General features: G+C 35.9%; 1 long non-coding RNA gene across 1 annotated transcript; it reads right to left on the reverse strand.

Annotated features, from left to right (window-relative positions):
* Nucleotides 1-1,575: 1,575 nt before the first annotated feature.
* On the reverse strand, nucleotides 1,576-26,263 carry LOC148186060 (uncharacterized). The gene is made up of 2 exons (XR_015775417.1): nucleotides 25,796-26,263; nucleotides 1,576-1,803 (listed from the first exon to the last, which is right to left on the reverse strand). It is a non-coding gene; the product is annotated as an uncharacterized LOC148186060 (long non-coding RNA).
* Nucleotides 26,264-26,742: the final 479 nt, after the last annotated feature.

Raw genomic sequence — 26,742 nt, forward strand, 5'->3', positions numbered from 1 at the left:
AACCAAACATAATTCAAACCCACAGAACTTTGTTTAAAAGTCTATTGCAGATTCCCTATTTTGCAAAGATACCAAATATCTCAGGGTGAATTTGGGGAAATGCGTGTAAAATGATGTACGAAACAACTGTGTAACATATCGCTTCACTGAGGAGCTGTGACAGCACTCACTTAGATGATTTTTATAATCTTAAAGGTAACTCAACACTGTATGTTAAAGGTACAGTTCAACCCCAAATCAAAAATACATATTTTACACTGCCAATCATATCACAACATAGAGGTAAACGTGCATCTCCTCACACAAGATTTAATCATTATGGCGTCCACCTCAGCTGAACTGTAACGTAAGCTAGCTCACTTGTGCTACGTGAGCTGGCAGTTCAGTTAGTGGGTGTTGTTTAGTGTAAAGAAACTAGTTCTTACATGAAACTGCTCACAACAAGGTCTGTAGATTATCTTGAAAAACCGGCTCATGATTTCAGGAAATGGACATTGCTGTTGGGTTTTTCCAAATTATTTTTTTGGTTGCTTTGAGCACAACAATCTGAGTGCCATCTATAACTATTATACTGAAGAGAAGGTAGACATCTCTGCAGCCAACACAAGAGGAAAAATATGTCCTTTTGCTTTTGTGGTGAACTGTCCCTTTAAGAGGTTGAATGTACAAATGTAAATACAGTATGTGTCATTGTCTGGGACCACACACACTTTTTTTTACAGCAATATTTTGTAAATAGCGTCACTTACTGGCAAAACACAAGTTAGTGTATGTTGTCATTTGGATAAATTGTATTGAAAAGTAACAAGAATGTGTACTGTTCCAAATCAGACTCATAAATCTGCCAAAAGTGTAATTATAATGGCACACTGATTGCTGCTATGTGACAAAGGAATGTGGCTTAAAAACGTGAGGTATTTGAAGTGTTTTAAAAGTTTCTAGCAGCACACACAGATGCAGCAGCCTATGTTATACCATGAAATGTTATCTATTGTCATTGTGCCTTATTACCAAGGCCGGTGCTTGATGTGAGTGCCGGTCTTCCTTTCTCATTGTGGGCTGTCCCAGCAGAGATTAGGGGCCTGGGCTGCTGAATGGAGGCGAGAGGCAGCTCTTTTCTCCTCTGGATGCTTTCACTCATCATGAATGAGTGTGATTCTGGGAAATGTGCCCCATGAACAGCAGAGGAAACCTCTAAATCCTGCAGAGCTCCTGAGGGGATCTCTCTTTGACAAACGACTTCCCCCGCGAGGGGAACAGAGCCTGCGGATCAGTGAGTGCCTCTAATAAAAAGGGTGAAGGCGTGATCTTATCCACTGGCATCATGAAGCTTCTGTCCTGCTTCTTTTTTTTTTTTTTTTATCTGAAAGGAAGGGTCAATGAGAAGTGCTGCTGCAGGTGATTTATCTGTTTATACACTCTCACGCATGATATATTATTCTATGGTAAGTCGTATACTGTACACAAAACGGTGAAAGAGGATATTTACAGCCGTGTCAAGCAGCAATATTCCCTTGTAGCAGCGTAACAGTGGAGAATAATGATAAAACAAACGGTGTTTACAGTTCTGGCACATACCCGTCTCAAAAGGTCACACATCAAAAAGCTGCTGAATGAGTGACACTGACAGATGCTGTCAATCCTAGTGGGGGTTATACTGCCGGTGGTTAGCAGAGGGGCGGGGAGCTCAGGACAGGAACAGACAGCTGAGTGGGTCCGATGTTCTCCAGAGCCCGAGCAGCTGAGACGAGGGCCCGTGCAGGCAGTGGAGAGGGGCCTCTGGGACTGTTTGATGAGGAAAGCCTGTTGAGGAAAAGGAGATGAAGTCTGTCTGCACACTTAGAGGTGTTCCTTAAGCTGAGCGGAAGCCATTACCCAAATCTCCCCAGAGTTGACAAAAAGCTGAGAGCAGAAAAACTGGCTTACAGGCACTCAGCTAATAAACAGCTGTGCTCAAAATAGATGAAGAACGTTTGGCTCTGCACTATATCTAAAGCAAACAATGCACAACCGTTGCACATTATCACAAACAGCTATTTCATTCGTTCAACGCTCAACAACGGTTTGCATCCAGCAGTTGTGCTATCTGCAGCAAGAAGCGTGGTGAGATTAGATGCACTGTTGCTGTGCGGTACCTGACTCAGTGCATTTCAGTTCAATAGTCTAACAACATACGTTCAATTCAGGGAAAGCGTTCACCGTGAGGACCTCCTGCTCTCTGAGACGGGAAAAAAAAAATCTTTCTGACTGATTTCCAGAGTCAGGAATGCTAAAAGCTCTGAAACATACTTCATGGTTGGGCATCAAAGGATCTTGGGGGTACTCGAATGCTCAAGCTTTCATCTCCACTCTGCTGGTTAAGTAAGCCCTGAGTGAATGATGGGAGCACTTCTCACAGGGAGGGAAGGAAAAAGCTTGTTGTATGGCAGGTCAAATTTTTTTTAATGTTATTAGCATGAGGAAAACACAAAAATTGACTTCAGCTGAGGCAAAAATGTGTCTTTGAAGTCTTCCCTTTCACACCAGTAGATGTTATATGTACTAATACAAACTACCCTCTCAGGACTCTGGAGCACCACAGGTAGCGTGGGATGTAAGTGATCTTAGTAGGGCCTCCCTGCAGACCACACCACCTCCACACAATAACTCACCGAGGGTCAAGTTGAGCGCTCAATGATGTGCTGAGTTACTCTCCCACCACAGAGCATGACCTCTGTCGGCCAGGATCGGTCCACTGGGCCGACTGTCCTTCCTCCTGATAGTTATCTGAGCAGCGACATCTGTTTTCAGGCTTTTATTTACTAAACTTGGACAGGAGCAGATTCTGAGACTCCCAGGAGGCTCCTTGTTGTGTGTGAAGGGCATTTCAGCATCCAGAATCCATAAATTGAGGCATGTTAGACATGAATAAGTGATTTAAGGGTCTTTAAATTAGGTTTTCATGTTGTGTGGTTAACTAGGGACACCTTGTCCTTTTACAACACTGTCTTGTCCTCGTACATACGTTGAAAAGGAACAGTATTAGCCAACATTATGTTTTTGTCAAATGAGAAGATATTTCATATCATGTGTAAACTTCTTGTGCTGCTATAAATGACATGCAGTAATAAAAACCCTGATGACCCTTGGTAAAGTACATACATGTGTTAAATCATAAAATAGTATATGATAAAGTTGTTATTTTAAAATTATACCATAGTATATAATTCCAAAGTTGTAGTACAGTTTGCAATAAAAATGTAATGAAAAAAGTTGTAATACAATGTGATAAAATAAAGTGTAAAAATGTCTCAATATTATTATTATTATATTATTATTCATTTTTTGCAACATCCAATGCTATGGCATGTATCATCACATTCTTTTGGGTGGTTTCAAATAGTTTTAACCTGTTTTTTCAGACATGCCATTTTTTTTTAAAGATTTTTGCCATACTATAGTATGGCATTTTTGCAGTGGATTTTTGGACATGCTATTTTATAGTGACTTTGGCTGCTTTTGCAACATCCTATGCTATGGCTCTCCATGGCAACCTATTATATGTGGTTTAAAATGGTTTTTAGCTGTTTTTTGGACATGTTATTTTTTGACAGTTTTGCCATACTATAGCATTGCATTTCTGGTGGATTTGGGGACATGCTATTTAATGGTGTTTTTGGCTGTTTTTGCAACATCCTTTGCTATGGCGTGTTTCAGCACGCTATTTCATGTGATTTAAAATGGTTTTCAGCAGTTTTTTGAAAATGGCATTTTTTACATTTTTGCCATACTATAGCCTTGCATTTTTGGTAGATTTTTGGACATGCTATTTAATGTGTTTTTGGCTGTTTTTGCAAAATCCTTTGCTATGGCGTGTCTCGGCAAGCTCTATTAGGTGGTTAAGAATGGTTTTCAGCAGTTTTTTGAAAATGGCATTTTTTGACACTTTTGCCATACTATAGCCTTGCATTTTTGGTGGATTTGGGGACATGCTATTTAATGGTATTTATGGCTGTTTTTGCAACATCCTTTGCTATGGCGTATATCAGCATGCTATTTCATGTGAATTAAAAAGGTTTTAAGGAGTTTTTTGAAAATGGCATTTTTTGACACTTTTGCCATACTATATGCCATGCTGTTATTGCAACATCCTTTTCCTGCGTGTCTCGGCATGCACAGTTTTTTGAAAATGGCATTGGTGGTATGTGGACATGCTATTTAATGCAAAATCCTTATGGCTTTATTCAAGATGGCCATATTTTTGCCATGCGTTTGGACATGCTCTTTGGCATCCTATGCTATTCTAACCTATTGTGGTTTAAAATGGTTTTTAGCTGGACATGTTATTTGACAGTTTTGCCATAGCCTTGCATTTCTGTTATGCTATGAACATCCTTTGCTGGCGTGTTTAACGCGCTATTTCTGTGACCAGTTTTAAAATGGCATTTCATTATACTATAGCCTTGCATTTTGGTGGATGGACATCTTTATTTAATGTGGCTGTTTTTTGCAAAATCCTTTGCTATGGCGTGTCTCGGCACTCTATTGTGGTTAAAATGGTTTTTCAGCAGTTTTTGAAAATGGCATTTTTGACACTTTTGCCATACTATATATGGCATTTTGGTGGATTTTTGGACATGCTATTTAATGTTGTTTTTGGCTGTTTTTGCAACATCCTTTGCTATGGCGTATCTCAGCATGCTATTTCATGTGAATTAAAAAGGTTTTAAGGAGTTTTTTGAAAATGGCATTTTTTGACACTTTTGCCATACTATAGCCTTGCATTTTTGGTGGATTTGGGGACATGCTATTTAATGGTATTTATGGCTGTTTTTGCAACATCCTTTCCTATGGCGTGTCTCGGCACACTATTTTATGTTGTTTAAGATGGTTTTAAGCAGTTTTTTGAAAATGGCATTTTCTGACCTTTTTCCTTACTATAGCCTTGCATTTTTGGTGGATTTTTGGACATGCTATTTAATGCCTTGTTTGGCTGGCTGTTTTGCAAAATCCTTTGCTATAGCTTGTCTCGGCAGGCACACTATTTTAATGTGGTTTAAAATGGTTTTAGCAGTGTTTTTGAAGATGGCATTTTTGACATTTTTGCCATACTATAGCCTTGCATTTTGGTGGTTGGGGACATGCTATTTAATGTTGTTTTTGGCTGTTTTTATATCCTTTGCTATGGCGTGTTTCAACCGCTATTTCATGTGATTTAAAATGGTTTTCCAGCAGTTTTTTGAAAATGGCATTTTCTGACATTTTTTTTGGTGGATTTTTTTTGGACATGCTATTTAATGTGTTTTTGGCTGTTTTGCAAATCCTTTGCTATGGCGTGTCTCAGCACACTATTTTATGTGGTTTAAAATGGTTTTAGGCAGTTTTTGGAAAATTACATTTTTTGACATTTTTGCCATACTATAGCCTTGCATTTTTGGTGGATTTGGGGACATGCTATTTAATGGTATTTATGGCTGTTTTTGCAGGATCCTTTGCTATGGAGTGTCTCAGCGCACTATTTCATGTGGTTTAAAATGGTTTTAGGCAGTTTTTTGAAAATGGCATTTTGAAACTTTTGCCATAGCCTATGCATTTTGGCTAGTTCAGAGGACATGTTTACTTTAATCAGATATTTATGGCTGTTTTGCAACATCCTTACTCCTATGATAGGCGTCCATGCCATTTACTGGCATTATTTATGTGTTTCTAAATGGTTTTCACACACGTTTTTGAAAATGGCATTTTTGCATTTTTTAATTTTTTTTTTTCTTACTATAGCCTTGCATTTTTGGTGGATTTGTGGACATGCTATTTAATGTTGTTTTTGGCTGTTTTTGCAAAATCCTTTGCCATGGCTTGTCTCAGCACACTATTTTAATGTGGTTTAAAATGGTTTTTAGCAGTTTTTTGAAGATGGCATTTTCTGACATTTTTCCTTACTATAGCCTTGCATTTTTGGTGGATTTTTTGGACATTCTATTTAATGTCTTGTTTTGGCTGTTTTTGCAAATCCTTTGCTATGGACGTGTCTCAGCTATTTTATGTAGGTTTAAAATGGTTTTCAACAGTTTTTGACATTTTTGGCATTATAGCCTTGACATTTGTGGTGGATTTTGGACATGCTATTAAATGTTGTTTTGTGCTGTTTATGTTGAAATCCTTTGTAGTGGCGTGTCTCAGCACCCACACTATTTTATGATAAGTTTTAAAATGGTTTGTGGGGTACAGGCAGTTTTTTCACAGGCAAACACATTACATTTTTGACATTTTTGCCATACTATAGCCTTGCATTTTTGGTGGATTTGGACATGCTATTTATGGCTGTTTTTGCAGGATCCTTTGCTATGGAGTGTCTCAGCGCACTATTTCATGTGGTTTAAAATTGTTTTAAACAGTTTTTTGAAGGTGGCATTGAAGACAGCTAGCAGGAAAGCTAGTTCAGAGGGGAAATGTTTACTGCTTGACAGTCAGATACAAGTGCTATTAATGTATGTTTTGGCTGTTTAAAATCCTTTGCCATGGCGTGTCAGCACGCCAATTTCAGAACTGGCAATATTTTAAAAATGGTTTTTTAGCAGTTTTATGCAGCGTCTTTCGTACCAGCGCTATTTTTTCCACAGCATTTTTGACATTTTTGCCATACTATAACCTTGCATTTTGGTGGATTTTTGGACATGCTATTTAATGTTGTTTTTGGCTGTTTTGCAAAATCCTTTGCTATGGCGTGTCTCGAGCATGCTATTTTATGTTGTTTAAGATGGTTTTAAGCATTTTTTTGAAAATGGCATTTTCTGACCTTTTTCCTTACTATAGCCTTGCATTTTTGGTGGATTTTTGGACATGCTATTAAATGTTGTTTTTGGCTGTTTTGTTAAAATCCTTTGCCATGGCGTGTCTTGGCACGCAATTTCATGTGGTTTAAAATGGTTTTTAGCAGTTTTTTGAAAATGGCATTTTTTGACATTTTGCCTATAACCTTGCATTTTTGTGGATTTTGGACATGCTATTTAATGTTGTTTGTTTGGCTGTTTTGCAAAATCCTTTTTGCTATGGGCGTCTCAACAGTGCTATTTGTCATGTGAATTTAAAATGGTTTTTCAGCAGTTTTGAAAATGGCATTTTGACATTTTTGCCATACTATAACCCTTGCATTTTGGTGGATTTTGGACATACTATTTTAATGGTATTTTGGCTGTTCTTGCAAAATCCTTTGCCATTGCGTGTCTTCGGCACACTATTTCCCATGTAGGTTTTTAAAATGGTTTTAAGCAGTTTTTTTGAAAATGGCATTTTTCTGAAGAGGAAATTTTTTTCCTTACTATAGCCTTGCATTTTTGGTGCACCACAGATTTTTTGGACAAGTACAATGGTAAATATGCTTGTTTTTGGCTGTTTGGTCAAATCCTTTGCCATGGCATGTCTTAACACGCGTATTTTCATGCCGGTATTTAAAATGGTTTTTAGCAGTTTTTGAAAATGGCATTTTTGACATTTTTTGCCATACTATGCCTTGCATTTTTGGTGGATTTTGGACATGCTATTTAATGTTGTTTGGCTGTTTTTGCAACATCCTTTGCTATGGCGTGTCTCAGCAGGCTATTTCATTAGGTTGTTTAAAAGGTTTAAGCAGTTTTTTTGAAAATGGCATTTTTGACATTTGCCATACTATAGCCTTGCATTTTTGGTGGATTTTTGGACATGCAATTTGATGGCTGCTTGTGGGTGTTTTATGCACTATTTGCGTAATAATAGTTTAAAAATGGTTTTTCAGGCAGTTTTTTGAAGTTTTTGAAGAATGGCATTTTTTGACATTTTGACTTACTATAGGCTTGCATTTTTTGGTGGATTTTTGGACATGCTAATTTAATTGGTGTTTTGGCTGTTTTTGCAAAAATCTTTGCTATGGCAGCGTGTCTCAACCGCTATTTTGATGTGGTTTAAGTTTTAGAATGGTTTTCAGCAGTTTTTTGAAAATGGCATTTTTTGACATTTTTGCCATACTATAGCCTTGCATTTTTGGTGGATTTTTGGACATGCTATTTAATGGTATTTATGGCTGTTTTTGCAGGATCCTTTGCTATGGAGTGTCTCAGCGCACTATTTCATGTGGTTTAAAATTGTTTTAAACAGTTTTTTGAAGGTGGCATTGAAGACACTTTTGCCATAGCTATAGCCTTGCATTTTGGTGGATTTTGTGACAGTCAATTGATCTAATAGTTTTTGGCTGTTTTGCATCCAGTTTAAAAAGGCGTCACACTGTCTCATGCATCAGCTATTTTATGTGGCATGAATGGTTTCAGCAGTTTTTTGAAACATGGCATTTTTGACATTTTGCCATTACTATATGGTTGCATTTTGGTGGATTTTGGACATGCTTTTATTTAATGGATGTTTTTCTGGCTGTTTTTGCAACATCTTTTGCTATGCAGCGTCTCGGCACGCTATTTTTTGCGGTGTAAAATGGTTTCAGCAGTTTTTTGAAAATGGCATTTTTTGAAATTTTTTGCCATACTATAGCCTTGCATTTTTTAGTGGATTTTTGGACATGCGATTTAATGTTGTTTTTGGCTGTTTTAAAATCCTTTTGCCATGGCATGTCTCGGCAGGCTGTATTAGGTTGTTTAGAATGGTTATCAGCAGTTTTTTGAAAATAGCATTTTTTGACATTTTTGCCATACTATAGCCTTGCATTTTTGGTGGATTTTTGGACATGCAATTTGATCTTGTTTTTGGCTGTTTTTGCAAAATCTTTTGCTATGGCGTTTCTCATAGCTATTTTTTGCGGTTTAAAATGGTTTCAGCAGTTTTTTGAAAATGGCATTTTTGACATTTTTGCCATACTATAGTGCCTTGCATTTTTAATTGGATCTTTGGACATGCTATTTAATGATGTTTTTGTCTGTTTTTGCAAAGTCCTTTGCTATGGCGTGTCTCGGCATGCTCTTTGATGTGGTTTAAAATGGTTTTCAGCAGTTTTTTTAAAATGGCCTTTTTTGACACTTTTGCCATACTATAGCCTTGCATTTTTGGTGGATCTTTGGACATGCTATTTAATGATGTTTTTGTCTGTTTTTGCAAAATCCTTTGCTATGGCGTGTCTCGGCATGCTCTTTAATGTGGTTTAAAATGGTTCTCAGCAGTTTTTTGAAAATGGCCTTTTTTGACACTTTTGCCATACTATAGCCTTGCATTTTTGGTGGATTTTGTGATATCATATTTAATGTGGGTTTGGGCTGTTTTTGCAACATCCTTTGCTATGGCGTGTCTCAGCACGCTATTTTATGTGGTTTAAAATGGTTTCAGCAGTTTTTTGAAAATGGCATTTTTTGAAATTTTTTGCCTTACTATAGCCTTGCATTTTTTAGTGGATTTTTGGACATGCGATTTAATGTTGTTTTTGGCTATGTTTGCAAAATCCTTTGCCATGGCATGTCTCGGCAGGCTGTATTAGGTTGTTTAGAATGGTTATCAGCAGTTTTTTGAAAATAGCATTTTTTGACATTTTTGCCATACTATAGCCTTGCATTTTTGGTGGATTTTTGGACATGCAATTTGATCTTGTTTTTGGCTGTTTTTGCAAAATCTTTTGCTATGGCGTTTCTCAGCACGCTATTTTATGTGGTTTAGAATGGTTTTCAGCAGTTTTTTGAAAATGGCATTTTTTGACATTTTTACCATACTATAGCCTTGCATTTTTGGTGGATCTTTGGACATGCTATTTAATGATGTTTTTGTCTGTTTTTGCAAAGTCCTTTGCTATGGCGTGTCTCGGCATGCTCTTTGATGTGGTTTAAAATGGTTTTCAGCAGTTTTTTTAAAATGGCCTTTTTTGACACTTTTGCCATACTATAGCCTTGCATTTTTGGTGGATCTTTGGACATGCTATTTAATGATGTTTTGTCTGTTTTTGCAAAATCCTTTGCTATGGCGTGTCTCGGCATGCTCTTTAATGTGGTTTAAAATGGTTCTCAGCAGTTTTTTGAAAATGGCCTTTTTTGACACTTTTGCCATACTATAGCCTTGCATTTTTGGTGGATTTTGTGATATCATATTTAATGTGGATTTGGGCTGTTTTTGCAACATCCTTTGCTATGGCGTGTCTCAGCACGCTATTTTATGTGGTTTAAAATGGTTTTAGGCAGTTTTTTGAAAATGGCATTTTTTTACATTTTTGCCTTACTATAGGCTTGCATTTTTGGTGGATTTTTGGACATGCAATTTGATCTTGTTTTTGGCTGTTTTTGCAAAATCTTTTGCTATGGCGTTTCTCAGCACGCTATTTTATGTGGTTTAGAATGGTTTTCAGCAGTTTTTTGAAAATGGCATTTTTTGACATTTTTACCATACTATAGCCTTGCATTTTTGGTGGATCTTTGGACATGCTATTTAATGATGTTTTTGTCTGTTTTTGCAAAGTCCTTTGCTATGGCGTGTCTCGGCATGCTCTTTGATGTGGTTTAAAATGGTTTTCAGCAGTTTTTGAAAATGGCAGCACGACATTTTTGCCATACTATAGCCTTGCATTTTGTGGTGGATTTTGTGATATCATATTTAATGTGGGTTTGGCTGTTTTGCAACATCGCCATATGGCGTTGTCTCAACCACAGCTATTTTATGTGGTTTAAAATGGTTTTTAGCAGTTTTTTGAAAATGGCATTTTTTTACATTTTTGCCATACTATAGCCTTGCATTTTTGGTGGATTTTGTGATATCATATTTAATGTGGGTTTGGGCTGTTTTTGCAAAATCCTTTGCTATGGCGTGTCTCGGCATGCTCTTTAATGTGGTTTAAAATGGTTTTCAGCAGTTTTTTGAAAATGGCATTTTTTGACATTTTTGCCATACTATAGCCTTGCATTTTTGGTGGATTTGGGGACATGCTATTTAATGATGTTTTTGTCTGTTTTTGCAAAATCCTATGCTATGGCATGTCTCTGCATGCTCTTTAATGTGGTTTAAAATGGTTTTCAGCAGTTTTCTGAAAATGGCATTTTTGAAAATTTTTGCTGACAAGCCATGGCATTTTTGGTGGATTTTGGACATGCTATTTAACGTTGTTTTGGCTGTTTTGCAAAATCCTTTTGTAAAATAGGCTATGTCTCATGCAAAAGCTATTTCATTTTTAAAAATGGTTTTCAAATTAGAAAATGGCATTTTTGACATTTTGCCATAGCCAAAATAGCCTTGGATTTTTGGTGGATTTTGGATGTCAATGGATTTTTTTTGGGCTGCTAAAAACCATTTTAAACTCAAAATTTTATGCCCGAGTTTAACACTGGTTTTTTAGCGTTTTAAAGCAAAAAACGCTACCATTTTATACATAGCATGTTTGCAAAATGGTTTATAGTATGCAAAAATGTCAAAAATGTTTTCAAAAGTACATGGACATAAATCCCTTGTGCTGAGACAAGCATGTAGCAAAGATTTTGTTTTGGTAAAAACAGCAAAAACAACGTTAAATTTTTGGCATGGAAAATCCACCAAAATGCCAGTATGGCTGTCAAAAAATTTCATTTGTCTGCTAAAAAACTTGCTAAACCTTTAAAACATAAGCGTTTAGCATGTCCCAACAATATGGCAAAAAAACATTTTGCAAAAACAACCAAAAACACCATTCATGTCCAAAAATCACCAAAAATGCAAGGCTATAGTATGCTGCCATTTTCAAAAACTGCCACTATTTAAAGCATAAAAGTACGATGCGGCACGCTTTTTGTAAAAACAGCCATAACAACAGTTTTAAATAGCATGTCCAAAGGTCCACCAAATAGCAGGCTAAAATGGCAAAGTGTCAAAAATGCCATTTTCAAAACTGCTAAAAACCATTTTAAACTACATAAAACGATGCTGAGACAGCGATGGCAAAGAATTTTGCAAAAACAGCCATAGCTACCATTAAATAACGTCCAAGAATTAAAATCCAAAACTATAGTATAACAAAAAGTAATCGGCATGCTAAAACCATTCAAACTACATAAAATAGTACTGAGACAGCCATAGTTTTTGCAAAACAGCCAAAAACAAAACACCTAAATAGCATGTCCAAAAATGCAAGGCTATAGTATGGCAAAATCAAAAATGCCATTTCAAAACTGCTAAAATGCTCATTCAAATCAAATAGCGTGCTGAGACTGCATCATCAAAGATTTTGCAAAACAGCCAAAAACAACGTTAAATAGCATGTCACAAAAATCAAGGCTGATAGTAACAAAAGTCAAAAAAATACCATTTTCAAAAACTGCTGAAAACCATTTTAAACTACATAAAATAAGCGTGCCGAGACACGCCATATAGCAAAGATTTTGCAAAAACAGCCAAAACAAGATCAAATTGCATGTCCAAAATTACCAAAAATCCAAGGCTATAGTATGGCAAAAGTGTCAAAAATGCCATTTTCAAAAAATGCTGCAAAAAACCATTTTAAACCACATGAAATAGCGTGCTGAGACAAAGCCATGGCAAAGTTTTGCAAAAACAGCCAAAAACAACGTTAAATAGCATGTCCAAGAAATCCACCAAAAATCAAGGCTATAGTATGGCAAAAGTGTCAAAAAATGCCATTTTCAAAAACTGCTAAAAACCATTTTAAACCACATGAAAAATAGCGTGCTGAGACAAGCCATGGCAAAGGTTTTGCAAAACAGCCAAAACAAGATTAAATAGCATGTCCAAAAATCCACCAAAATGCAAGGCTTAGTATGGCTAAGTGTCAAAAAATGCCATTTTCAAAAACGCTAAAAACCATTCAAATCCATAAAATAGCGTGCTGAGACCGCCATAGCAAAAGTTTTGCAAAAACAGCCAAAACAACGTTAAATAGCATGTCAAAATCACCAAAAATGCAGGAAGCTATAGTATGGCAAAATGTCAAAAATGCCATTTTCAAAAAAAACTGCTAAAAACCATTCAAATCCACATAAAATAGCGTGCTGAGACACGCCATAGCAAAGTTTTGCAAAAGCAAGCCAAAAACAACGTTAAATAGCATGTCAAAAATCCACCAAAATGCAAGGCTATAGTATGGCAAAAGTGAATCAAAAATGCCATTTTCAAAAACTGCTGAAAAACCATTTTAAAACACCGCATAAAATAAGCGTGCGAGACGCCATAACGCCATAGCAAAGAGATTTTGCAAAAACAGCCAAAACAAGATCAAATTGCACGTCCAAGATTCCACCAAAATCCAAGGCTATAGTATGGCAAAAGTGTCAAAAACTGCCATTTTCAAAAAATGCTAAAAACCATTTTAAACCATGAAATAGTGCTGAGACAAGCCATGGCAAAGTTTTGCAAAAACAATAAAAACAACGTTAAAACATGGCATGTCCAAAAATCCACCAAAAATCCAAGGCTATAGTATGGCAAAAGTGTAAAAATGCCATTTTCAAAAAACTGCTAAAAACCATTTTAAACTACATAAAATAGCGTGCTGAGACAAGCGATGGCAAAAAATTTTTGCAAAAAGCAACCATAAACACCATTAAATAGCATGTCCAAAATCACCAAAATCCAAGGCTATAGTATGGCAAAAGTGTCAAAAATGCCATTTCAAAAAACTGCTAAAAACCATTCAAATCCACATAAAATAGCGTGCTGAGACACGCCATAGCAAAAGATTTTGCAAAAACGTAAAACAACGTTAAATAACGTGTCAAAATCACCAAAAATCCCAAGGCTATAGTATGGCAAAATGTCCAAAAATGCCATTTCAAAAACTGCTAAAACCATTCAAATCCACATAAAATAGCGTGCTGAACCGCCATAGCAAAAAGGATTTTGCAAAACAGCCAAAAACAACGTTAAATAGCATGTCAAAAATCCACCAAAAATGCAAGGCTAGTATGGCAAAGTGTAAAAAATGCCATTTTCAAAAACTGCTGAAAACCATTTTAAACGCATAAAATGGCGTGCGAGACACGCCATAGCAAAGGATTTTGCAAAAAACAGCCCAAAACAAGATCAAGTGCATGTCAAGAATTCACAAAATCCAAGGCTATAGTATGGCAAAAGTGTCAAAAATGCCATTTTCAAAAAATGCTAAAAACCATTTTAAACCACATGAAATAGCGTGCTGAGATGCAAGCCATGGCAAAGGATTTTGCAAAAACAGCCAAAAACAACGTTAAATAGCATGTCAAAAATCCACAAAAATCCAAGGCTATAGTATGGCAAAAGTGTCAAAAAATGCCATTTTCAAAAAACTGCTAAAAACCATTTTAAACCGCATAAAATAGCGTGCCGAGACAAGCCATGGCAAAAGGATTTTTGCAAAAACAGCCAAAAACAACGTTAAATAGCATGTCAAAAAATCCACCAAAAAATGCAAGGCTATAGCATTGCAAAAATGTCAAAAATGCCATTTCAAAAAACTGCTAAAACCATTTTAAACCACATGAAATAGCGTGCTGAGACAAGCCATAGCAAAAGTTTTGCAAAAACAGCCAAAAACAACGTTAAATAGCATGTCCAAAAATCCACCAAAAATCCAAGGCTATAGTATGGCAAAAGTGTCAAAAAATGCCATTTTCAAAAAACTGCTAAAAACCATTTTAAACCACATGAAATAGCGTGCTGAGACAAGCCATGGCAAAGGATTTTGCAAAAACAGCCAAAAACAACGTTAAATAGCATGTCCAAAAATCCACCAAAAATGCAAGGCTATAGTATGGCAAAAGTGTCAAAAATGCCATTTTCAAAAAACTGCTAAAAACCATTTTAAACTACATGAAATAGCCTGTTAAGACAAGCGATGGCAAAAGAATTTTGCAAAAACAACCATAAACACCATTAAATAGCATGTCCAAAAATCCACCAAAAATCCAAGGCTATAGTATGGCAAAAGTGTCAAAAAATGCCATTTTCAAAAAACTGCTAAAAACCATTCAAATCCACATAAAATAGCGTGCTGAGACACGCCATAGCAAAGGATTTTGCAAAAACAGCCAAAAACAACGTTAAATAGCATGTCCAAAAATCCACCAAAAATCCAAGGCTATAGTATGGCAAAAATGTCAAAAAATGCCATTTTCAAAAAACTGCTAAAAACCATTCAAATCCACATAAAATAGCGTGCTGAGACACGCCATAGCAAAGGATTTTGCAAAAACAGCCAAAAACAACGTTAAATAGCATGTCCAAAAATCCACCAAAAATGCAAGGCTATAGTATGGCAAAAGTGTCAAAAAATGCCATTTTCAAAAAACTGCTGAAAACCATTTTAAACCGCATAAAATAGCGTGCCGAGACACGCCATAGCAAAGGATTTTGCAAAAACAGCCCAAAACAAGATCAAATTGCATGTCCAAAATTCCACCAAAATCAAGGCTATAGTATGGCAAAAGTGTCAAAAAATGCCATTTTCAAAAAACTGCTAAAAACCATTTTAAACCACATGAAATAGCGTGCTGAGACAAGCCATGGCAAAGGATTTTGCAAAAACAGCCAAAAACAACGTTAAATAGCATGTCCAAAAATCCACCAAAAATCCAAGGCTATAGTATGGCAAAAGTGTCAAAAAATGCCATTTTCAAAAAACTGCTAAAAACCATTTTAAACCACATGAAATAGCGTGCTGAGACAAGCGATGGCAAAAGAATTTTGCAAAAACAACCATAAACACCATTAAATAGCATGTCCAAAAATCCACCAAAAATGCAAGGCTATAGTATGGCAAAAGTGTCAAAAAATGCCATTTTCAAAAAACTGCTAAAAACCATTCAAATCCACATAAAATAGCGTGCTGAGACACGCCATAGCAAAGGATTTTGCAAAAACAGCCAAAAACAACGTTAAATAGCATGTCCAAAAATCCACCAAAAATCCAAGGCTATAGTATGGCAAAAATGTCAAAAAATGCCATTTTCAAAAAACTGCTAAAAACCATTCAAATCCACATAAAATAGCGTGCTGAGACACGCCATAGCAAAGGATTTTGCAAAAACAGCCAAAAACAACGTTAAATAGCATGTCCAAAAATCCACCAAAAATGCAAGGCTATAGTATGGCAAAAATGTCAAAAAATGCCATTTTCAAAAAACTGCTGAAAACCATTCTAAACCACATAAAATAGCGTGCTGAGACATGCCATAGCAAAAGATTTTGCAAAAACAGCCAAAAACAAGATCAAATTGCATGTCCAAAAATCCACCAAAAATCCAAGGCTATAGTATGGCAAAAGTGTCAAAAAATGCCATTTTCAAAAAAATGCTAAAAACCATTTTAAACCACATGAAATAGCGTGCTGAGACAAGCCATGGCAAAGGATTTTGCAAAAACAGCCAAAAACAACGTTAAATAGCATGTCCAAAAATCCACCAAAAATCCAAGGCTATAGTATGGCAAAAGTGTCAAAAAATGCCATTTTCAAAAAACTGCTAAAAACCATTTTAAACCACATGAAATAGCGTGCTGAGACAAGCCATGGCAAAGGATTTTGCAAAAACAGCCAAAAACAACGTTAAATAGCATGTCCAAAAATCCACCAAAAATGCAAGGCTATAGTATGGCAAAAATGTCAAAAAATGCCATTTTCAAAAAACTGCTAAAAACCATTTTAAACCACATGAAATAGCGTGCTGAGACAAGCCATGGCAAAGGATTTTGCAAAAACAGCCAAAAACAACGTTAAATAGCATGTCCAAAAATCCACCAAAAATCCAAGGCTATAGTATGGCAAAAGTCTTTAAAAAAAAATGCCATCTTCAAAAAACTGCTAAAAACCATTTTAAACCACATAAAATAGTGTGCTGAGACAAGCCATGGCAAAGGATTTTGCAAAAACAGCCAAAAACAACGTTAAATAGCATGTCCAAAAATCCACCAAAAATGCAAGGCTATAGTATGGCAAAAGTGTCAAAAAATGCCATTTTCAAAAAACTGCTAAAAACCATTTTAAACTACATAAAATAGCGTGCTGAGACAAGCGATGGCAAAAGAATTTTGCAAAAACAACCATAAACACCATTAAATAGCATGTCCAAAAATCCACCAAAAATGCAAGGCTATAGTATGGCAAAAGTGTCAAAAAATGCCATTTTCAAAAAACTGCTAAAAACCATTCAAATCCACATAAAATAGCGTGCTGAGACACGCCATAGCAAAGGATTTTGCAAAAACAGCCAAAAACAACGTTAAATAGCATGTCCAAAAATCCACCAAAAATGCAAGGCTATAGTATGGCAAAAATGTCAAAAAATGCCATTTTCAAAAAACTGCTAAAAACCATTCAAATCCACATAAAATAGCGTGCTGAGACACGCCATAGCAAAGGATTTTGCAAAAACAGCCAAAAACAACGTTAAATAGCATGTCCAAAAATCCACCAAAAATGCAAGGCTATAGTATGGCAAAAGTGTCAAAAAATGCCATTTTCAAAAAACTGCTAAAAACCATTTTAAACCGCATAAAATAGCGTGCCGAGACACGCCATAGCAAAGGATTTTGCAAAAACAGCCCAAAACAAGATCAAATTGCATGTCCAAAATTCCACCAAAAATCCAAGGCTATAGTATGGCAAAAGTGTCAAAAAATGCCATTTTCAAAAAAATGCTAAAAACCATTTTAAACCACATGAAATAGTGTGCTGAGACAAGCCATGGCAAAGGATTTTGCAAAAACAGCCAAAAACAACGTTAAATAGCATGTCCAAAAATCCACCAAAAATCCAAGGCTATAGTATGGCAAAAGTGTCAAAAAATGCCATTTTCAAAAAACTGCTTAAAACCATCTTAAACAACATAAAATAGTGTGCCGAGACACGCAATGGCAAAGGATTTTGCAAGAACAGCCAAAAACAACATTAAAATGTATGTCCAAAAATCCACCAAAAATGCAAGGATATAGTATGGTAAAACTTTCAAAAAATGCCATTTTCAAAAAACTGCTAAAAACCATTTTAAACTACATAAAATAGCGTGCTGAGACAAGCGATGGCAAAAGAATTTTGCAAAAACAACCATAAACACCATTAAATAGCATGTCCAAAAATCCACCAAAAATCCAAGGCTATAGTATGGCAAAAGTGTCAAAAAATGCCATTTTCAAAAAACTGCTAAAAACCATTCAAATCCACATAAAATAGCGTGCTGAGACACGCCATAGCAAAGGATTTTGCAAAAACAGCCAAAAACAACGTTAAATAGCATGTCCAAAAATCCACCAAAAATGCAAGGCTATAGTATGGCAAAAGTGTCAAAAAATGCCATTTTCAAAAAACTGCTGAAAACCATTTTAAACCGCATAAAATAGCGTGCCGAGACACGCCATAGCAAAGGATTTTGCAAAAACAGCCCAAAACAAGATCAAATTGCATGTCCAAAATTCCACCAAAAATCCAAGGCTATAGTATGGCAAAAATGTCAAAAAATGCCGTTTTCAAAAATCTGCAGAAAACCATTTTAAACCACATAAAATAGCATGCTGCGACATGCCATGGCAAAGGATTTTGCAAAAACAGCCAAAAAAACCCATTAAATAGCATGTCCAAAAATCCACCAAAAATGCAAGGCTATAGTATGGCAAAAGTGTCAAAAAATGCCATTTTCAAAAAACTGCTAAAAACCATTTTAAACCACATGAAATAGCGTGCTGAGACAAGCCATGGCAAAGGATTTTGCAAAAACAGCCAAAAACAACGTTAAATAGCATGTCCAAAAATCCACCAAAAATGCAAGGCTATAGTATGGCAAAAGTGTCAAAAAATGCCATTTTCAAAAAACTGCTAAAAACCATTTTAAACCACATGAAATAGCGTGCTGAGACAAGCCATGGCAAAGGATTTTGCAAAAACAGCCAAAAACAACGTTAAATAGCATGTCCAAAAATCCACCAAAAATGCAAGGCTATAGTATGGCAAAAGTGTCAAAAAATGCCATTTTCAAAAAACTGCTAAAAACCATTTTAAACTACATAAAATAGCGTGCTGAGACAAGCGATGGCAAAAGAATTTTGCAAAAACAACCATAAACACCATTAAATAGCATGTCCAAAAATCCACCAAAAATGCAAGGCTATAGTATGGCAAAAATGTCAAAAAATGCCATTTTCAAAAAACTGCTGAAAACCATTTTAAACCACATAAAATAGCGTGCTGAGACACGCCATAGCAAAGGATTTTGCAAAAACAGCCAAAAACAACGTTAAATAGCATGTCCAAAAATCCACCAAAAATCCAAGGCTATAGTATGGCAAAAGTGTCAAAAAATGCCATTTTCAAAAAACTGCTAAAAACCATTCAAATCCACATAAAATAGCGTGCTGAGACACGCCATAGCAAAGGATTTCAACAAAACAGACAAAAACAACATTTAATAGCATGTCCAAAAATCCACCAAAAATGCAAGGCTATAGTAAGGAAAAATGTCAGAAAATGCCATTTTCAAAAAACTGCTGAAAACCATTTTAAACCACATAAAATAGCGTGCTGAGACACGCCATAGCAAAGGATTTTGCAAAAACAGCCAAAAACAACGTTAAATAGCATGTCCAAAAATCCACCAAAAATGCAAGGCTATAGTATGGCAAAAGTGTCAAAAAATGCCATTTTCAAAAAACTGCTAAAAACCATTTTAAACCACATAAAATAGTGTGCTGAGGCACGCCAGAGCAAAGGTTTTTTGCAAAAACAGCCAAAAACAACATTTAATAGCATGTCCAAAAATCCACCAAAAATCCAAGGCTATAGTATGGCAAAAGTGTCAAAAAATGCCATTTTCAAAAAAATGCTAAAAACCATTTTAAACCACATGAAATAGCGTGCTGAGACAAGCCATGGCAAAAGAATTTTGCAAAAACAACCATAAACACCATTAAATAGCATGTCCAAAAATCCACCAAAAATGCAAGGCTATAGTATGGCAAAAGTGTCAAAAAATGCCATTTTCAAAAAACTGCCTAAAACCATTTTAAACCACATAAAATAGTGTGCTGAGACACGCCATAGCAAAGGATTTCAACAAAACAGACAAAAACAACATTTAATAGCATGTCCAAAAATCCACCAAAAATGCAAGGCTATAGTATGGCAAAAGTGTCAAAAAATGCCATTTTCAAAAAACTGCTAAAAACCATTTTAAACTACATAAAATAACGTGCCGAGACACGCCATAGCAAAGGATTTTGCAAAAACAACCATAAACACCATTAAATAGCATGTCCAAAAATCCACCAAAAATGCAAGGCTATAGTATGGCAAAAATGTCAAAAAATGCCATTTTCAAAAACTGCTAAAACCATTTTAAACCACATGAAATAGCGTGCTGAGACAAGCCATGGCAAAGGATTTTGCAAAAACAGCCAAAAACAACGTTAAATAGCATGTCCAAAAATCCACCAAAAATGCAAGGCTATAGTATGGCAAAAGTGTCAAAAAATGCCATTTTCAAAAAACTGCTGAAAACCATTTTAAACCGCATAAAATAGCGTGCCGAGACACGCCATAGCAAAGGATTTTGCAAAAACAGCCCAAAACAAGATCAAATTGCATGTCCAAAATTCCACCAAAAATCCAAGGCTATAGTATGGCAAAAGTGTCAAAAAATGCCATTTTCAAAAAACTGCTAAAAACCATTTTAAACCACATGAAATAGCGTGCTGAGACAAGCCATGGCAAAGGATTTTGCAAAAACAGCCAAAAACAACGTTAAATAGCATGTCCAAAAATCCACCAAAAATCCAAGGCTATAGTATGGCAAAAGTGTCAAAAAATGCCATTTTCAAAAAACTGCTAAAAACCATTTTAAACCACATAAAATAGCGTGCTGAGACACGCCATAGCAAAGGATTTTGCAAAAACAGCCAAAAAAAACATTAAATAGCATGTCCAAAAATCCACCAAAAATGCAAGGCTATAGTATGGCAAAAGTGTCAAAAAATGCCATTTTCAAAAAACTGCTAAAAACCATTTTAAACTACATAAAATAGCGTGCTGAGACAAGCGATGGCAAAAGAATTTTGCAAAAACAACCATAAACACCATTAAATAGCATGTCCAAAAATCCACCAAAAATGCAAGGCTATAGTATGGCAAAAGTGTCAAAAAATGCCATTTTCAAAAAACTGCTAAAAACCATTTTAAACTACATAAAATAGCGTGCTGAGACAAGCGATGGCAAAAGAATTTTGCAAAAACAACCATAAACACCATTAAATAGCATGTCCAAAAATCCACCAAAAATGCAAGGCTATAGTATGGCAAAAGTGTCAAAAAATGCCATTTTCAAAAAACTGCTGAAAACCATTTTAAACTACATGAAATAGCGTGCTGAGACAAGCGATGGCAAAAGGATTTTGCAAAAACAGCCCAAAACAAGATCAAATTGCATGTCCAAAATTCCACCAAAAATCCAAGGCTATAGTATGGCAAAAGTGTCAAAAAATGCCATTTTCAAAAAACTGCTAAAAACCATTTTAAACCGCATAAAATAGCGTGCCGAGACACGCCGTAGCAAAGGATTTTGCAAAAACAGCCCAAAACAAGATTAAATTGCATGTCCAAAATTCCAGCAAAAAACCAAGGCTATAGTATGGCAAAAGTGTCAAAAAATGCCATTTTCAAAAAACTGCTAAAAACCATTTTAAACCACATAAAATAGCGTGCCGAGACACGCCATAGAGAAGGATTTTGCAAAAACAGCCCAAAACAAATCCAAATTGCATGTCCAAAAATCCACCAAAAATCCAAGGCTATAGTATGGCAAAAATGTCAAAAAATGCCATTTTCAAAAAACTGCTAAAAACCATTTTAAACCACATGAAATAGCGTGCTGAGACAAGCCATGGCAAAGGATTTTGCAAAAACAGCCAAAAACAACGTTAAATAGCATGTCCAAAAATCCACCAAAAATGCAAGGCTATAGTATGGCAAAAGTGTCAAAAAATGCCATTTTCAAAAAACTGCTGAAAACCATTTTAAACCGCATAAAATAGCGTGCCGAGACACGCCATAGCAAAGGATTTTGCAAAAACAGCCCAAAACAAGATGAAATTGCATGTCCAAAATTCCACCAAAAATCCAAGGCTATAGTATGGCAAAAGTGTCAAAAAATGCCATTTTCAAAAAACTGCTAAAAACCATTTTAAACCACATAAAATAGCGTGCTGAGACACGCCATAGCAAAGGATTTTGCAAAAACAGCCAAAAACAACGTTAAATAGCATGTCCAAAAATCCACCAAAAATCCAAGGCTATAGTATGGCAAAAGTGTCAAAAAATGCCATTTTCAAAAAACTGCTAAAAACCATTTTAAACTACATAAAATAGCGTGCTGAGACAAGCGATGGCAAAAGAATTTTGCAAAAACAACCATAAACACCATTAAATAGCATGTCCAAAAATCCACCAAAAATGCAAGGCTATAGTATGGCAAAAGTGTCAAAAAATGCCATTTTCAAAAAACTGCTGAAAACCATTTTAAACCACATAAAATAGCGTGCCGAGACACGCCATAGCAAAGGATTTTGCAAAAACAGCCCAAAACAAGATGAAATTGCATGTCCAAAATTCCACCAAAAATCCAAGGCTATAGTATGGCAAAAGTGTCAAAAAATGCCATTTTCAAAAAACTGCTAAAAACCATTTTAAACCACATAAAATAGCGTGCTGAGACACGCCATAGCAAAGGATTTTGCAAAAACAGCCAAAAACAACGTTAAATAGCATGTCCAAAAATCCACCAAAAATGCAAGGCTATAGTATGGCAAAAGTGTCAAAAATGCCATTTTCAAAAACTGCTAAAAACCATTTTAAACTACATAAAATAGCGTGCTGAGACAAGCGATGGCAAAAGAATTTTGCAAAAACAACCATAAACACCATTAAATAGCATGTCCAAAAATCCACCAAAAATGCAAGGCTATAGTATGGCAAAAGTGTCAAAAAATGCCATTTTCAAAAAACTGCTGAAAACCATTTTAAACCGCATAAAATAGCGTGCCGAGACACGCCATAGAGAAGGATTTTGCAAAAACAACCCAAAACAAGATCAAATTGCATGTCCAAAAATCCACCAAAAATCCAAGGCTATAGTATGGCAAAAATGTCAAAAAATGCCATTTTCAAAAAACTGCTAAAAACCATTTTAAACCACATGAAATAGCGTGCTGAGACAAGCCATGGCAAAGGATTTTGCAAAAACAGCCAAAAACAACGTTAAATAGCATGTCCAAAAATCCACCAAAAATCCAAGGCTATAGTATGGCAAAAATGTGAAAAAATGCCATTTTCAAAAAACTGCTAAATACCATTTTAAACTACATAAAATAACGTGCCGAGACACGCCATAGCAAAGGATTTTGCAAAAACAACCATAAACACCATTAAATAGCATGTCCAAAAATCCACCAAAAATGCAAGGCTATAGTATGGCAAAAATGTCAAAAAATGCCATTTTCAAAAAACTGCTGAAAACCATTTTAAACCACATGAAATAGCGTGCTGAGACAAGCCATGGCAAAGGATTTTGCAAAAACAGCCAAAAACAAGATCAAATTGCATGTCCAAAAATCAGCCAAAAATGCAAGGCTATAGTAAGGCAAAAGTGTCAAAAAATGCCATTTTCAAAAAACTGCTAAAAACCATCTGAAACCACATGAAATAGCGTGCCAAGACACGCCATAGCAAAGGATTTTGCAAAAGCAGCCCAAAACAAGATCAAATTGCATGTCCAAAAATCCACCAAAAATGCAAGGCTATAGTATGGCAAAAGTGTCAAAAAATGCCATTTTCAAAAAACTGCTGAAAACCATTCAAATCCACATAAAATAGCGTGCTGAGACACGCCATGGTAAAGGATTTTGCAAAAACAGCCAAAAACAACGTTAAATAGCATGTCCAAAAATCCACCAAAAATGCAAGGTTATAGTATGGCAAAAATGTCAGAAAATGCCATTTTCAAAAAACTGCTAAAAAACATTTTAAACCACATAAAATAGCGTGCTGAGACACGCCATAGCAAAGGATTTTGCAAAAACAGCCAAAAAAAACATTAAATAGCATGTCCAAAAATCCACCAAAAATGCAAGGCTATAGTATGGCAAAAGTGTCAAAAAATGCCATTTTCAAAAAACTGCTAAATACCATTTTAAACCACATGAAATAGCGTGCTGAGACAAGCCATGGCAAAGGATTTTGCGAAAACAGCCAAAAACAACGTTAAACAGCATGTCCAAAAATCCACCAAAAATGCAAGGCTATAGTATGGCAAAAGTGTCAAAAAATGCCATTTTCAAAAAACTGCTGAAAACCATTTTAAACCACATGAAATAGCGTGCCGAGACACGCCATAGCAAAGGATTTTGCAAAAACAGCCAAAAACAACGTTAAATAGCATGTCCAAAAATCCACCAAAAATGCAAGGCTATAGTATGGCAAAAGTGTCAAAAAATGCCATTTTCAAAAAACTGCTGAAAACCATTTTAAACCACATAAAATAGCGTGCTGAGACACGCCATAGCAAAGGATTTTGCAAAAACAGCCAAAAACAACGTTAAATAGCATGTCCAAAAATCCACCAAAAATGCAAGGCTATAGTATGGCAAAAGTGTCAAAAAATGCCATTTTCAAAAAACTGCTAAAAACCATTTTAAACTACATAAAATAGCGTGCTGAGACAAGCGATAGCAAAAGAATTTTGCACAAACAACCATAAACACCATTAAATAGCATGTCCAAAAATCCTCTAAAAATGCAAGGCTATAGTATGGCAAAAGTGTCAAAAAATGCCATTTTCAAAAAAAAAACTGCTGAAAACCATTTTAAACCACATAAAATAGCCTGCCCAAACACGCCATGGTAAAGGATTTTGCAAAAACAGCCCAAAACAAGATCAAATTGCATGTCCAAAAATCCACCAAAAATCCAAGGCTATAGTAAGGCAAAAATGTCAATAAATGCCATTTTCAAAAAACTGCTGAAAACCATTTTAAACCACATAAAAAAGCGTGCCGAGACATGCCATGGCAAAGTATTTTGCAACAACAGCCAAAACAAGATCAAATAGCATGTCCAAAACTCCACCAAAAATCCAAGGCTATAGTATGGCAAAAATGGCAAAAAATGCCATTTTCAAAAAACTGCAAAAAACCATTTAAATCCACATAAAAAAGCGTGCCGAGACACGCCATGGCAAAGTATTTTGCAACAACAGCCAAAACAAGATCAAATAGCATGTCCAAAAATCCACCAAAAATCCAAGGCTATAGTATGGCAAAAATGTCAAAAAAATGCCATTTTCAAAAAATTGCTGAAAACAATTTTAAACCACATAAAAAAGTATGCTGAGACATGCCATAGCAAAGGATTTTGCAAACACAGCCACAAACACCATTAAATAGCATGTTCAAAAATGCAAGACTATAGTATGGCACAATTGTCAAAAAATGCCATTTTCAAAAAACTGCCAAAAACCATTTTAAACCACATAAAAAAGCATGCCGAGACACGCCATAGCAAAGTATTTTGCAAAAACAGCCATTAACACCATTAAATAGCATGTCCAAAAATCCACCAAAAATGCAAGGCAAAAATGTCAAAAAATGCCATTTTCAAAAAACTGCTAAAAATAATTTTAAACCACATAAAAAAGTATGCTGAGACACACCATGGTAAAGGATTTTGCAAAAACAGACAAAAACAAGAGCAAGTTGCGCCTGCATGGGTTCAGATGTTTGGATAAATCAGGTGGAAAATCACAAAACAGCCCTCAAAGTCAGAGCATTCTTTGTTGCAGGCTGTGTGTTGCTCAACACTGATATGCGTCATGGATGTCTCTTGGATATAAATGAGGGCACATTACAGGATTTAGGACGGCGTGAGGCTTACCTGCGTGTGTCGATTCCAGTTAATCCAAATATGCCAACAGCAACACCTGCACTGTGAGATCACCTGGCTCCTCCCCTTTCTGCTTGATGTTTAGGCTGAGCGCCTCGCTTTGTTTACCCCTCTTCCTCACATCATTGTACACTTTTCTGCATTGTAAAGTCGTTCTGGAGGTTTCAAAAAAAAGTATCACCACCTCCTAACATGCCTGCATTACCTCTGCTGCTTTTGGTGGATATCTGCTGGTGTGCCTCTGGTTTCTTCAGCAGAACACCTTTCAAATCTGTTATTCGCCATATCCGTCATTTAGATCGCAATCCGCCAATTCCTGGCGCGCCTGGCTTTCAAAGGGAATGGGAGCTCACCCACAGATTTCCTAATTCATTTTCCGCCCAAAACACACCCTGACTAATTCAGAGTGTAAATACAACCCCTCTGCGTCCAGCCGCACCTGGCGCCCAGAGTATCTGCCATTTCACTAGCAAAATGGATTTTGGCACGCCCAAAATGCATTTGCACCACGCGCTTTAGACCATGCGCTATAGATAGTCTAAATAGAGCCCTATGACTTTTGTGTGCCATTTTGGGTCGTTTTTCACTACATGCCATATTATGAAGTTTTTTGGTCAATTTGATGACATAGTATGATATAAAGTTTTTGTGGCATTTTGGGTAATTTTTGATGACATACTACATTATGAGGTTTTTGTGCCATTTTTGGTAATTTTTTGACATTCAATACTATGAAGCTTCTGTGCAATTTTGGGCATTTTTTGGTACATACTGTTCTATGACAAATCATAGCATAATATGTCACTGAAATCATAAAAAATGTTATAGTATAGCATGCAATGAAAAATCATTTTAAAAAGACATTGTAGTATAGTATGAATTGAAATGTCATGCAAAATGTCAGTAAAATACTCTATTAAAATGTCAGAGCAATAATG

This window comes from Plectropomus leopardus, chromosome 21 (genome assembly GCF_026936395.1).
Source record: "Plectropomus leopardus strain MGB_pleo_1.0 chromosome 21, ASM2693639v1, whole genome shotgun sequence".
NCBI classification, from domain to species: Eukaryota; Metazoa; Chordata; class Actinopteri; order Perciformes; family Serranidae; genus Plectropomus; species Plectropomus leopardus.